Source organism: Meriones unguiculatus, chromosome X (assembly GCF_030254825.1).
Source record: "Meriones unguiculatus strain TT.TT164.6M chromosome X, Bangor_MerUng_6.1, whole genome shotgun sequence".
Classification (NCBI taxonomy): domain Eukaryota; kingdom Metazoa; phylum Chordata; class Mammalia; order Rodentia; family Muridae; genus Meriones; species Meriones unguiculatus.
The window spans coordinates 53889351-53906115 of NC_083369.1; positions in this window are offsets into that span (position 1 = coordinate 53889351).

A 16765-nucleotide genomic window follows, 5' to 3' on the forward strand; every position below is an offset into this window, starting at 1 on the left:
CTAGGGAAAGATAGAAGGGGAGGAGGATCTCCCCTATTAGTGGACTTGGAGACAGGCATGGGAGGAGATGAGGAAGGAAGGGTGTTGATTGGGAGGGAATGAGGAAGGGAGCTACAGCTGGGATACAAAGTGAATAAACTAATTAATATAAAAATTAAAAAAAAATTAAAAAGAACATAAAATCATTAATAAAAAATAGTATAGTGATTAGCCTAGAGGCCAATCCTATGAGAGTATTTTATTGATTATGCTCCCTTTTTCCTTATTTTCTTGGTGTCTTCCATGCATCCTCCAGGACAAGCTTCATGTTCAGGGGTAGTTGACCAAAATATAATTAGACTCCACATGATTTCTTCTGTATAATCAATTTGGCAATTGATTATTGGTTCTTTGTATTTTTCTTTGTAATATGGTTTTGTTTTCTTGATTTTGTTGTATTGGTTTTTGTTTCTTTTTTTTGAGAAATAAATTAAAGTTGGGTGAATAGAGAATGTGAGATGAACTGGAAGGATTTGTGGAAAATAAAATATGATCAAAATATATGTAAAATTGGAAAATGTTGTGGATGAAAATATAATAAGAAAATAATAAAACCATATTTAATAAATAAAAATAAAAGATATATTCTTTCAACATAACCGTAGCTTGTGTTAACTTGGTTTAAAAACTAATCTTCTGAAATGAATTAATACACAAATAAATTATCAGGAATAATTTGACGGTATTTCTATTCACTTTCTGTGATATCATCTACAACATTAGAATATTAGCATGATTGGCATCAAGTAACAAAAGATGCACAATTACCAGAACATTATTACATTTGCTTGATCCTTGAGCTTTGGTTAAGGAAGTTAAACTTTCTCATGTCCCATCTATTGTGTAGGTATTGATTAATTTGTTTTTGTCTTTGATTAAGTAATAAGATCAGTTAAGAAAACGGAAACCTTAAAGATCTATTGTAATGTACACAAAACCGAGTCTTTTTTAATTACAAAGGATGTTAAGCATAAGTGATGAAAATGCTTATGTGTTTGCATGCATGAATACTGTCTTCCTGTCTATTGAAAGTTTTTGGCACTCACTCCTACGAACCATCATGCACATTCTGTGATATTTTCTTTTTATTGCTATACTCAGATGGATTGTACATCAACCATCAGCAGTCCGCTTATAAAAATTGTGGGAATTGTCAGTAAGATAGTCTTCATATCAATGCATACTAATGAATATTTGCCTTTCAATTAAATGGCTGGGGTCTGCAAATGTAGATGATTGATAATATCTTTACTTTACAATTTTAAAAGTATTTGTATTTACAGGAAATGATAAAGGGAATATATAATCATATTCTGTACTTCTGTGGGTAAATATTTGGCAAGAAGGAAAAACAGATAAAAGAAAAAGGAGTGCACATCAAAAACATACACTAATAATACATAAAATATTATGATATGTTGAAAAAGTAAAATGTTAATAAATTTTCATGTTTTGAGGGATAAAATCCTTCAGTAACTCTCTTTATGCAAAAATGCATTTTTTTATGTCTACTTAAGCTTACAGGTTGCTATGCTTTCATCTAAATATATTTCTGATCTTGCAGCTTTTTCCAGAGATATTTATAAGACATTGCACAACACTAAAAGTAAAATGAGAATTTATCATGCATTTCTACTTTACCTCATATAAATGGAGATTTTAAGCAAAAGTCATAGTGCTTGTAATTTATACAAAAGAGAAAAGTTTTAAATTTTTATTGTACGTGTGTGAACATACATACAAACAGGTGATATTTGCTCCTGACACACACAAATATTTTTTTAATAAAGATTAATCTTTTCTCTATCTTAGATCCAATCTGTAACAAGAGCAAAAGTGACTTGAAATTTGTGCTTGTTTTCAATGGCTAGGCAAGTTCATGACTGAAGAAAGAAATTCAGGAAAAAATCTCAACCAAGCTGTGTAGCTACATCTCAACTCTATTCACTTTGAAATTACATAATTATAGGCATTTTCTAGGTTTTTAAATATGGTTAGAATATAATATAAATATTTTTTAAAAGACAGTATATACAAAGACTATTATTATTATTATTATTATTATTATTATTATTATTTTTCATATGTATCCCAGCTGCAGCCCCTACCTCATTAGCCCAGGTCTCACAATTCCTCTCTCTTCCTCCCCTACCTGTCTTCCTTAGTCTGCCTTAGGCAAACTCTTCCTCACATTCTATCTGAACCTAGCCTATCAGGTCCCATCAGGACTGCCTGGATCCTCTTCCTCTGTCAGCTGGCTGGGTCGTCCTACCAGGAAGAAGTGATCAAGGAGCAGGCAACCAAGTTCATGTCAGATACTGTCTCTTCTTTTACTAGGGAACCCACATTGAGACTGAGCTGTCTATGGGCTATATCTGAGCAGGGGATTTAGGCCTTCTCCATGCATGTTCCTTGGTTGATTTATAAGTCTCTGCAGGCCCCCTGGGGCCAGATTTTCTCTGTTTGTTTGTTTTATTTGTTTGTTTGTTTATTTATTTATTTATTTATTAGCTTTGTGGGTTCCATATGTGGCTCCTGTCCCTTCTGTGTCCTTTTATAATGCCCTACTTCCTTTCGACTCCCTGCACTTTGTCCAATGTTTGGCTGTGAATCTTTGCATCTGCTTCTATACCCTGCTGGCTGGAGTCTTTCTGAGGACATCTATGCTAGGATCCAGTCCTCTTCCCTTCTTCCTATACTGCTTGTACTTATCCTGTTTTCCATTCTGAATGAGAGTTAAGCATCTTCCCTATAGTCCTCCTTGTCTTTTACCTTCTTTGAATCTTATATTTTAATACATTTATCCTATGTAATATTGCTAATATCCACTAATAAGTGAGTATATACTATGAGTGTCTTTCTGTATCTGGGATATCTCAGTCAGGATGATCTTTTCTATTTCCCACCATTTACCTGCAAATTTCATGATTTCCTTATTTTTAATTGCTGTGTAGTATTCCATTGTGTAAATGTACCACAATTTCTGTAACCATTCTTCAGTTGAAGGACATGTAGGCTGTTTTCAGATTCTGGTTATTACAAATAAAGCTGCTATGAACATAGTTGAACCAGTGTCCTTGTTGTATGGTTGAGTCTCTTTCAGATATATGCCCAGGAATGGTATAGCTGGCTCTTGAGCTAGCACTAGTCCCAGTTTTCTGAGAAACCACAAGATTGATTTGATAAGAGGTTCTACATGTCTATGTTCCCACCAGCAATGGAAGAGGGTTCCCCTTTCTCCACAAGTTCTCCAGCATGTGTCATCCCTTGAGTTTTTTATCTTAAGCATTTTGATGGGTGTATGATGGAATCTTGGTGTTATTTTGATTTGCGTTTCCTGGATGACTAAGGACATGGAACATTTCTTTAAATGTTTCTATGCAACTCGATATTCCTCTGTTGAGAATTTTCTTTTAAGATCTGTACCCCATTTATAATTGGATTATTTAGTTTGTTGGTGTTTAATTTCTTGAGTTCTTTATATGTTCTGGATATTAGCCTCTGTCAGATGTAGTGTTGGTGAAGCTCATTTCCCAATCAATAGGCTGACAATTTGTTCTGATTACCATTTTCCTTTTCTTTACAGAAGATTTTCAATTTCAGGAGGTCCCAACTATTGGTTGTTGATCTTAAAACCTGTGTGATGTTGGTGTTCTGTTCAGAAATTTGTCTCCTGTGCCAAAGAGTTCAAGGATCTTCTCCAAATTTTCTCCTAACAGATTTAGTGTATCTGGTTTTAGGTTGAGGTCATTGATCCACATGGACTTACTTTTGTGCAGGGTGATAAGTATGGATCTATTTTCATTTTTCTACATATGGGCATCCAGCTATATCAGAAACATGTGTTGAAGATACATGTGTTGAAGATGCTGTCCTTTTTACATTGAATGTTTTGGCTTCTTTGTCAAAAATCTAGTTGACTTCGGTATGTGAGTTTATTTCTGGGTCTTCAATTTTATTTCATTGATCCTCTAGTCTGTTTCCTCAACATTTGAGAAGTATACTTTCAAGGCATGTAAAGAAACGTGTTGGTAGTTTGAAGAAATTGCAATGATTTTTTAAATTACTTTTGGCAGGATGGTCATTTTTACTATATTAATAGTACCAATCCATGAGCATTGGTGATATTTCCATCATCTGATATATTTTTCAGTTTCTTTCTTCAGAAACCTGAAGTTGGTTTTTTTTTTTTTTTTTTTCATACAAGTCTTTCACTTGCTTGGTGAGAGTTATACCAAGGTATTTTATTTTATGATGTGAATGGTGTTGTTTCCCTAATTTCTTTCTCAGCCTTTTTTTTCTTTTGTTTAAAGAAAGGCTACTATTCTTTAGTGTTAATCTTGTATACAGTCACGTCACTGAAGGTTTTTATTAGCTGTAGGAGATCTCAGTAGACTTTTGGTGGTCACTAATGTATAGTATCATATCGTCTGCTAATAGTGATACTTTTACATCTTCCTTTGCAATTTGTGTCCCCTTGATCTTCCTTAGCTGTCTTTTTGATATAGCTATGACTTCCATTACTATGTTGAAGAGATATGAGGGGAGTGGGCAGCCTTGCCTTTTCCCTGATTTCAACAGGATTGATTTAAGTTTCTCTTTGTTTAGTGTGATTTTGGCTGTAGGCTTGTTGTATATTGCCTTTACTATGTTTAGTATATGCCTTATGTCCCTGAACTCTCGAAAACTTTAAACAGGAATGAGTATTGGATTTTGTCAAATAATTTTACAGCATATAAGATGATTATGTGTTGTTGGTTTTTTGTTTGTTTGTTTGTTTTTTAGTTTGTTTATATTGTGGATTACATTGATGTTTTCCTGTATATTGGAAAACCCCTGAATGCCTGGGATGAAACCTACCTGGTCATGGTGGATGATAGCTTTGATTTGGTCTTGGATTCAATTTGTGAGTATTTTATTGAATATTTTTGCATCAACGTTTGTAAGAGAAATTGGTCTTATATTCTCTTTCTTTTTGAGTATTTGTGATGTTTACATATCAAGGTGACTCTGGTCTCATAGAATGAGGTTGGTAATGCCCTTCTGTTTCTATTTTGTGGAATAGTTTGAAGAGAATTGGTATTAGCTCTTTGAAGGTCTTGTAGAATACTGCCCTGAACTGTCTGGCCGCGGTCTTTCTTTTTTCTTTTCTTTTCTTTCTTTCTTTTTTTTTTTTTTTTTGATGGGAGATTTTGATGACTGTTTCTATTTCCTTAGGTAATAAAGGACTATTTCATTTATTTACCTGATCTTAATTCAGTTTTGGTAAATGTAATCTAACAAGAAAATTATCCATTTAATTTACATTTTCAAATTTTGTTGTGAGTATACTTTTGAAGCAGGACCTATGGTTTTTTGGATTTCCTCAGTATCTGCCATCATGTCTCCCTTTTCCTTTCTGATGTTTTTGATTTGGATACTGTCTTTTTTTTTTAGTTAATTTGGCTAAGGGTTTGTCTATCTTGTTGATTTTCTCAAAGAACCAGCTCTAGGTTTCATTGATTCTTTTAACTGTCCTGTTGGTTTCTAGTTTATTAATTACAGCTCTGAGTTTGATTATTTCTAGCTGTCTCGTGTGTGTGTGTATGTGTGTGTGTGTGTGTGTGTGTGTGTCTGCTTTTTCTATTTCCCACTGCTTTCAGGTGTACCAATAATTTGCTTGTACGAGATGTATTGAAATTCTTTATGAAGGTTCTTAGTGCTGGGAACTTTACTCTAACCATTGCTTTCATTGTTTCCAATAAGTTTGAATAAGTTTTGCCTTCATTTTCATTGAATTCTAGGAAGTCTTCAACTTTTTTTTTTTTCCATGACCCAGATGTAGTTGAGTAGACAGTTCTTCAGTTTCCATGTGTTAGTAGTTTTTTTTTTTTTTTTTTCTATTTCTATTATTGTTGAAGTACAGGTTTAGACCATGGTGGTATGATAGGGAGTATTCCAGTCTTCTTGTATCTGTTGAGGCTTGCTTTGTTCCAGACTATATGGTCAATTTGTGAGAAGATTCAATAAAGTGCTGAGAAGAAGGTACACTCTTTTGTATTTGGGTGAACAGTTCTCTAGATATCTATTAGATCCATTTTACTTCAGACCTCTTTAAGTGTCATTATTTCTCTGTTTAGTTTCTATCTCAAGATCTAGCTATACCACTCCTTGGCATATTTCTGAAGAAATGTTCAACCATACAACAAGGACATTTGTTCAACCTTGTTATAGCACCTCTATTCATAAGAGCCAGTATGTGGAAACAGCCTAGATGTCCCTCAGCTAAAGAACTGATACAGAAATTGTGGTATATATACACAATGGAATACTACTAAGCAATTAAAAACAAGGAAAGGTTAATTTTTTTAATATTGCATATAGTTAACATCTGCACAAAATGAAAAAACAAATGTTTTCCTGATATTTTTCTCTGCTGGAAAGAAAATAAGATGTTCATCAATAGTCAAAGGAATCATGTAAGAAAGAATCTTAAATGTGTAATAAAATGTGTCTATTGTGGTTGAGCAAGAGAAAATATCTGAAGGACAGTGAGATCAGGCAAAGTACCATAATGGAGATTCCAAGTCAAATTGGTTTTGAATGTACAGATTTTAAGCAAAAATGAATGTAAATTATCTTTTTATTTGCTCAGAAGAAAGCATGAGATCAGAGCAATACCCAAGCTTGACAAATATATTGCTTGGACTGAACCCAACACATTTCTATCTAACTATCCCTTGGCCTAGGCCTAGAAGTTTCTAGGCTTTATTTAATCTAATCAAGGCTTCATTAGATATTCAAGGCTCCTTCTTCAGTCTCCATTGGCTATCTTAAGCCTGGAATGTTTTCAGCCTGAGACTTACTGCTGAATAAGCTCACACTATCTAAGTTTTTTTCTTTAATTTCAGTTTATTATTTCACATCACAAGAATGCCCCCTCTCTCCTCTCCTCTCATTCTTCCTCCTTTTCCCCAGAAAAAGGACACCCCCTTTCCCAGTATCAACACACCCCCTCACCTCAAGTCACATTGGAACTCAGCATATCCTCATCCCCTGAGGCCAGACAAGGCAGCCCTGCTAGATGGAAGTGATCCAAAAACAGGGAATTAGACTCCATGTTAGAAACAGCCCCCTCCCCTCCACTTGCCAGGAACCCCATATGAAGACAAAGCAACCTATAAGCTATATGTGTACAGGAGACCTATGTCCAGATCACGCATGTTCCTTAGTTGATGTCTCAGTCTCTGAAAGCCCCTATGGGTCTGGGTTAGTTGTCTCTGTAGGTTTTCTTGTGAGATTCCTGTCCTCTCCAGATCCTTCCATCTTTCGTTTAACACTTCCTCTGGACACCCAGAGTTCCGTGTTTGGCTGCCAGTCCCAGCATCTGTCCATATCTGCTGCTGGGTGGAGTCTCCCAGATGACATTAAAGTTAGGCTCCTTTCTGAAAGCATAGTAGAGTATCATTATTAGTTTCAGAGGCTGGCCCTCTCTCTGAACTCTGGCTGACTAGTTCAACTAAGCTTTTCTGGCTCAAAACCCTTCTTCATGCTAAGTGATTTAGATTGGCTGACCTATGCTTCTCACTGAATTGTTCTGCTTAGAAAAACTACTTTTGAGCTACATCTCAGCTGGGGTTTTTAGGTCATCTTCATGAATTTTCCTTGGTTTTGGTATGATTCTCTTCAGGTCACCCAGGGCTCAGTTTGTTTGTTTGGGGGGTCTGTTGGTCTCCTTTTGAAGCTCCTGTCCCTTCCAGAACTTTCTTTTTTAATTACATTTTTTATTATTTTTATATTAATTACAGTTTATTTACTTTGCATCCCAGCTGTAGCTCCCTCCCTCATTCTCTTCCAATCCCACCCTCCCTCCCTCCCTCATCTCCTTCCTGCCCCTTTCTAAGTCCACTGATGGGGCAGGTCCTCCTACCCTTCCATCTGATCCTAGTTTATCAGGTCTCTTCAAGAATGGCTACAATGTCCTCTTCTGTGGCCTAGAAATGCTGTTCCTCCCTAGTGTGTGTGTGTGGGGGGGGGGTGGTCAAAGAGCCAGCCTTTGAGTTCATGAGGTATCCCAGAAGCAGAAAGACAAACATAGTATATACTCACTTATAAGTGGATACTAGACCCATAAGATAGGATAAACATACTAAAATCTGTACACCTACAGAGGATAAATAAGAAAGAGGACCAGGGGTAAAATGATCAATCTTCACTTAGAAAGACAAATGGGATAGACATTGGATGTAGGAGCAAACAAGTAACAGGACAGGAGCCTACCACAGAGGTCACCTGAAAGACTCTACCTAGCAGTGTATCAAAACAGATGCTGCAACTCATAACCAAACTTTAGGCAAAGTGCAGGGAATCATATGAAAGAAAGGGGAGTTAGTATGACTTGGAAAGGACAGGAATTTCACAAGGACCAAATATATCTGGGCCCAGGGGTCTTTTCTGAGATTGTTTCTAACCAAGGGTCATGAATGGATATAATCTAGAACCTATGCCCAGATGTAGCCTATTGCAGCTCAGTAAGTGGGTACCATAGTAAGGGGAACAGGGACTGTCTCTGACATGAACTCAATGGCTGGCCCTCCAGATCTATCTCCCCATTCTTTCATCAGATTCCCTGCACTCTGCCCAAAGTTTGGCTATGAATCTCAGCATCTACCTAGATACCCTGTAGGGTAGAGCCTTTTAGAAGCCCTCTCTGGTAGGCTCCTGTCCTGTTTTTTGTTCTCTCCCTCCTTCGATGTCCATCCTCTTTACCTTTCTGAATGGGGATTGAGCATCTTAGCCAGAGTATTTCTTCCTGATTAGCTTCCTTAGGTGTTTAGCTTTTAGTATGTTTATTCTATATTATATGTATAATATCCACTTAGAGTGGGTATATACCCTGTGTGTCTTTCTGCTTCTAGGATACCTCACTCAGGGTGATCTTTTCCAGTTTCCACCATTTACCTGCAAATTTCACGATTTTCTTGTTTTTTATTGCTGAGTAATAATCTGTTGTATAGAAATGTACCACAATTTCTATACCCATTCTTCAACTGAGGGGTATCTTGGCTCTTTCCAGCTTCTGGCTATTCCAAATAAAACTGCTACAAACATGGTTGAGCAGATGTCTTTGTTGAATACTTGAGTTTCTTTTGGATATTAGCCATCAGATATAGCATTATTGAAGATTTTTTCCAAGTCTGTAGCCTGTCCTTTTGCTCTGATAACAGTGTCCTTTGCTTTTCTCAAGAGAGGACTGGATACAGAAATCGTGGTATATTTACACAATTGAATACTACTCAGCAATTAAAAACAAGGAAATCATGAAATTTACAGGCAAATGGTGGGAACTAGAAAAGATCATCTTGAATGAGGTAATCCAGAAGCAGACAGACATGCATGGTCTATATTCACTTCTAAGTGGTTACATATAACACGAGATAAACATACTAAAATCTGTATACCTACAAAAGCTAAACAAGAAGGAGTACCCTGGGTAAGATGTTCTATTTTCATTGAGAAAGATAAACAGGATAGACAGCAGAAGAGGGAAAAAACAGGGAACATGACAGGAGCCTACCACAGAGGTCCTCTGAAAGACTCTACCCAGGAGGGTATCAAGGCAGATGCTGAGACTCATAGACAAAATTTGGGCTTAACACAGGGGATCTTATGAAAGAAGAGGGAGATAGAAAGACCTGGAGGAGACAGGAGCTCCAAAAGGAGATAAAAAAATCTGGGCCCAGGTATCTTTTCTGAGACTGATACTCCAACCAAGGACCATGTATGTAGATAACTTAGAACCCCTACACAGATATAGCTCATTACTGGTCTGTCTATAAGTGGTTACCTAGTAAGGGAAACAGGGACTGTCTCTGACATGAAATCAGTGGCTGGCTCTATGATAACCTTCCTCTAAGGTTGATGACAGCCTTACCAGGCCACAGAGGAGGATAATGCAGCCAGTCCAGTTGAGACCTGATTGGCTAGGGTCAGATAGTAAGGGAGGAGGACCTTCCCCTATCAGTGGGCTTGGGGAGAGGCATGGGAGGAGAAGAGTGAGGGAGAATGGAATTGGGATGGACAAGTGAAGGGCTACTGCTGGGATATAAAGTGAATAAATTGTAATAAATAAAATAATTAAGAAATTAAAAAAGATGAATAGACTAAGTACCAATGGTATGGTCTTAGTACCATTCTATCTGTATAAACATGTACAAAGTATTTTGCAAGGTAATTTCAATCTGTCACTGAATTTTCCATTCTCTAAGGACTTAAAGTATTCCTAAACACAGAAAATTAAAGCTTCTAAACTTTTGTTGTAAATATAGTATCGACACAAATCTGTAAAATGACATTCCTGAGAATAAAACAGCATTCTTTTGTTAAATATATAGATGCAAGACTCTTAAGTATATATCAATAATTATAATCTATACAGCAGGGACAGTGAGCAATCTGCCTCATCAGGTAAAGACACTTGCCAATGAGACTTATGACCTGCATTCAGTCTTTGATAATTGTATAGTGTAAGCGAAACACCAACTCTTTTAATGTGTACCCTGATCTTTATATGCACGTAGGTCACCCACAAAGGCATGCACTCATTATCGCCTCAAAATAAATAAATGGATGTAAAAATAATTTAAAGAATACCACATAATGATGACTTAGAGTTCTCTCTAGAATCCTTTTAGTGTTTAACAGGAAATACTCATCACTCATCTGAGGACTTACAGGTAGTATTCAGTTATCAAATTGCCCTAGTAACAGAGTGACTATTATCTGTGTAAAGAAGACATGAAGGAAGGCAGGGCAAGCTGGCGGCACCAGGAGGACTCTCATTCTGACCAGCAGCACAGCAGGATCAGCACAGTGACCAGCAATCAGAACTTGCGGCCATAAAACACAGTGATTGTGTTTCCCAGGTGAGAGGATACCCCACGGTAGGAAATTCAATCAGCTTTTAACTCACCCAGCTATACCAAGGAAGAGATCCCGGTTCCGCCAACGCTTGCCTGCTGGCCAAAAGCCCCAGCCCCAGCCCAGAGCCACAAGCCATTGTCTTTGGTCCCAGACTGAACCGTGCGCACCACACTATCAAAGAATGGAATTTTCAGTGGAGAGATAACCCCACGGTGCAGGAAACGATTGGGACCGACCTTAGGTCACCTAGACATCCCCTGTAAAAGACTTCGGTTCCACGGGTGCCCCAGGAGCCACCCCAGAGCCAGAGCCAGAGCCAGGGACACAGGTTCCTGCACAGAGCCCTGCCTGCACGCCTGATTTGACGCCTCAGATAGAACTGTGGGCACCAGGGCACCAGCGAATGAGTTTCACTGTCTGTTGCAAACACACAGGGAGGGAAACGGCTGGTCTGATCTCAGAGCACTCAGCCGACACCCCCACCCCGAAAAGGTCTCCGGAAAATTACCCAGTTTAGACAGACACCAAGGCTCCCAAAGGCCGGAAAGGCTGACACAGGCAGTTTCTGCGGTCAGCCAGCTGGTGGAGACTGAGCAGTGCACACCAGGGCAAAAAAAAAAAAAAGAGACTGGGAGTCCCTGTCACCAGAGAATCCACAGGGAAGGAAGGAAACGGTACTGACTTAAATCACCCAATCCTTCCCTGGAAAAAGTCTAGCAGACCAGCAGGGCCGAGCCGCCATCACTCAGCTGTGCTCCAGATACAGGAACAAACAGATGCTGCACGCCAGATGTCCAACTGGGTCACAGCAGCTGATCATTAAATTTACAGCAAGAAACCCAGAAACAGGGCAGCTGTCTTCAGGACTTCCCTGGGTGAGAGGAGAACCCTCTCGACTAACAAAGACCACTCAGGTCTCTATCCCTGAGGTGAGCAGCAGCAACTCCTGAAAAAACTCCAGCCATCCAGGGACTATACCCAAAAAGCTGAGAAGACATCCTTCAGGAAAAACCAGCTTTCGGCAAAGGGGATTCTCTCCACCACAGAATACCCAGAAACCACCAGAAAATAACCCCAAACACCTAAGATAGCACAATGGGTAGAGGCCAGTGTAAAAGTTCAAGCAACAAAAGACAGAACAATATGGCATCTCCAGAACCCAGTTACTCAGGGGCAAGTAGCCCTGGACACCCCAGCATAACTGAAATCTAAGAAGATGACCTAACAACTAAGATCATGAAGATGATAACAGAGGAAACAAATAAGATACGTAAAGACATAGAGGAAGATAAACTCAAACAGAATATTGCCATCCTTAAAGAAATAGAGGAAGCTGCAGCCAAACAGTTTATGGCCTTTAGAAAGGAAATGCTTAAAGCACTGAATGAAAAAAGAAACAGAGTTGAAGGAACTAAAAGAAAAACAGGAAAGTACAATCAGACAGGTGAAGGAAGTAAACAAAACAACTCAATACCTGAAGATAGAATTGGAAAAATTAAAGAAAACACAAATGGAGGAAATAATGGAAAGGAAGAATCTAGGGAAGAAAACAGGAACTACAGAGGTAAGCATAACCAACAGACTACAAAAAATGGAAGAAAGAATCATAGGTGTAGAAGATACAATGGAAGAAATCAATGTATCTGTCAAAGAAAAGGTTACATCCAAAAAATTCCTGACACAGACTGTCCAAGAAATCCAAGACAATATGAAAAGACAAAACCTAAGAAGAATAATATGTGTAGAGGAAAAAGAAGACTCCCTTCTCCAAGGCCCAGAAAATATTTTCAAAAAAATCATTGAAGAAAATTTCCCCAAGATAAAGGAGAGGCCAATAAGAATACATGAGGCCTACAGAACACCCAACAAATTTGACCAGAAGAGAAAATCCTCCCACCACATATTAATCAAAATAGTAAGTATACAGAACAAAGAAAAAATGCTAAAAGCCGCAAGGGAAAAGGGCCAAGTAACATATGATGGCAAACCCATTAGAATCACACCTGACTTTTCAAGAGAGACTATGAAAGCCAGAAGGGCCTGGATGGATATCATGCAGACCCTAAGAGAACACAGATGTCAGCCCAGGCTACTACACCCCGCAAAACTCTCAGTCCTCATACATGGAGAAAAAAAGATATTCAACGACATAAACAAATTTCAACAATACCTACCCACAAATCCACCATTACAGAAGACACTGGAAGGGAAAATACAACCCCAAAAAATTAGCTTCTTTCAAGAAAACATAGGAAATAATTAACCTTACTACAGTAAAACAAAAAGCAACCAAGCACACAACCTGATGACCACAGCCAACATCAAAATCAAGGGATCTAACAGCCACTGGTCATTAATCTCTCTCAACATCAATGGACTCAACTCTCCAATAAAAAGACAAAGATTAACAGAATGGATACGTAAACAAAACCCAGCATTCAGTTGCATACAAGAAACACACCTAAGGCACAAAGATAGACATTACCTGAGGTTAAAGGGTTGGAAGATGACTTTCCAAGGACAAGGACCCAAGAAGCAAGCAGGAGTACTGATTCTAATATCTGATAAAATAGACTTTCAACCAAAATTAATCAAAAGAGATGGGGAAGGACACTTCATACACATGAGAGGAAAATTCTACCAGGAAGACATCACAATCCTGAACATATATGCCACAAATAAAAGAGCACCTATATTTGTTAAAGAAATATTGATAAAATGTAAACCACATATAGATCCCCACACATTAATAGTGGGAGACATCAACACCCCACTCTCAACAAAGGACAGGTCAACAAAACAGAAATTAAACAAAGAAACAATGTCTCTGACAGAGGTCATGAATCAAATGGACCTATCAGACATTTACAGAATTTTACACCAAAACACAAAAGAATTTACCTTCTTCTCAGCAATTCATGGAACCTTCTCCAAAATAGACCATATAGTTGGTCACAAAGCAAGCATCAACAGATACAAAAAGATTAAAATAATCCCTTGTATCTTGTCTGATCACCATGGAATAAAGCTGGACCTCAACAATAACAGAAATAGGAAAAAGCCTACACACACATGGAAACTGAACAACTTGTTACTAAATGACAGCTGGGTCAGGGAAAAATAAAGAAAGAAATTAAAGTCATTCTAGAAACCAATGAAAATGAAGACACAGCATACCCAAACTTGTAGGACACAATGAAAGCAGTGCTAAGAGAAAAGTTCATAGTACTAAGTGCCTTCAAGAAGAAATTCGAGACAGCTCATTCAAGCAACTTAATGGCCCACTTAAAAACCCTAGAAAAAGAAGAAGCAGACACACGAAGAAGGAGTAGACGACTGGAAATAATCAAACTCAGGGATGAAATCAATCAATTAGAAACAAATAAAACAATTCAAAGAATCAATGAAACCAAGAGCTGGTTCTTTGAGAAAATCAACAAGATTGACAAACGCTTAGCCAATCTAACTAAAAGGCAGAGAGACACCACCCAAATCAACAAAATCAGAAATGGGGGACATAACTATAGACACTGAGGAAATCCAAACAATCATTAGGACTTACTTCAAAAGTCTATATGCCACAAAATTTGAAAATCTAAATGAAATGGGCAATTTTCATAATTGATTTGACTTACCACAGCTGAATCAGGACCAGGTAAATCAACTAAATAGTCCTATATCCCCCAAAGAAATGGAAGCAGTCATCAAAAGACTCCCATCCAAAAAAAAAAAAAAAAAAAAATCCCAGGACCAGATGGTTTCAGCGCAGAATTCTACCAGACCTTCAAAGAAGAGCTAACACCAATTCTCTTCAAACTATTCCACAAAATAGAAACAGAATGAACATTACCAAACTCATTCTATGAAGCCACAGTTACCCCACAAAGACTCAACAAAGAAAGAGAATTTCAGGCCAATCTCCCTTATGAACATTGATGGAAAAATACTTAACAAAATACTTGCAAACTGAATACAAGAACACATAAAAGATATCATCCACCATGACCAAGTAGGCTTCATCCTAGGTATGCAGGGGTGGTTCACTATATGGAAATCCATCAATGTGATCCACCATATTAACAAACTGAAAGAAAAAAACCACATGGTAATCTCCCTAGATGCTGAAAAAGCATTTGACAAAATCTAACATCCACTTATGTTTAAAGTATTGGAGAGATCAGGGACACAAAGCACATATCTAAACATAGTAAAGGCGATATACAACAAGCCTATCGTCAATATCAAACTAAATGGAGAGAAACTTAAAGCAATCCCACTAAAATCAGGGACAAGGTAAGGCTGTTCACTCTCCCCATGTCTCTTCAACATAGTGCTGGAAGTCCTCGCTATAGCAATAAGACAGTTGAAGGAGATCAAGGGGATACAGATTGGAAAAGAAGAAGTCAAATTATCATTATTTGCAGATGATATGATAGTATACGTGAGTGACCTCAAAAACTCTACCAGGGAACTCCTACAGCTCATGTTGGCCGGGTACAAATTTAACTCAAAAAAAAAAAAATCAGTGGCCCTCCTGTATACAAAAGACAAAAGGGCTGAGAAAGAAATTAGGGAAACTACACCCTTCATAATATCCAGAAATGACATAAAGTACCTTGGTGTAACCCTAACCAAGCAAATCAAAGACTTGTATGTAAAATATTTCAAGTCTCTGAAGAAAGAATTAAAAGAAGATATGAGTAGATGGAAAGATCTCCCATGCTCATGGCTTGGCAGGATTAATGTAGTAAAAATGGCCATCTTAGCAAAAGCAATCTACAGATTTAGTGAAATTCCAATCAAATTGCCAACACAATTCTTTACAGACCTGGAAAGAAAAATTCTCAACTTCGTATGGAATAACAAGAAACACAGAATTGTTAAACAATCCTCTACAATAAAAGATCTTCTTGACGTATCACCATCCCTGATCTCAAGCTGTACTATAGAACAACAGTTATAAAAACTGCATGGTACTGCCATAGAAACAGAATGGTGGATCAATGTAACTGAACAGAAGACCCAGAAATAAATCCACACACTTATGGACACCTGATCTTTGATGAAGACGCCAAAACCATACAATGGAAAAAAAGATAGCATCTTCAACAAATGTTGCTTGTCTACCTGATTGTCTACATGTAGAAAAATGAAAATAGATCCATACTTATCACCCTATACAAAATTGAAGTCCATGTAGATCAAAGACCTCAACATAAAACCAGACACATTAAATTGGCCAGAAAAAAATGTAGGGAATACCCTAGAACTCATTGGTACAGGAGAGGACTTCCAGAACAAAACACCAACAGCACAGGCTCTGAGAGTAACAATCAATAAATGGGACCTCATGAAACTGAAAAGCTTCTGTAAAGCAAAGGATACTGTCATCAAAACAAAGGGACTGCCTACAGATTGGGAAAGAATCTTCACCAACCCTTTATCTGACAGAGGACTCATATCCAGCATATATAAAGAACTAAAGGAGATGAAAAGCAGCAAACCAAGTAATCCACTTAAAAAATGGGGAACATCGCTAAACAGAGAACTCTCTGTAGAGGAATATTGAATGGCAGAGAAACACTTAAAGAAATGCTCAACCTCATTAGCCATTAGGGAAATGCAAATCAAAACAATCCTGAGATTTCACCTTACACCCATCAGAATGTCCAAGATCAAAGACTCAAGTGACAGCACATGCTGGAGTGGTTTTGGAGAAAGAGAAACCCTTTTCCACTGCTGGTAGGAATGTAAACTGGTACAACCACTCTGGAAATCAATCTGGCGCTTTCTCAGACAACTAGGAATTGTGCTTCCTCAAGAT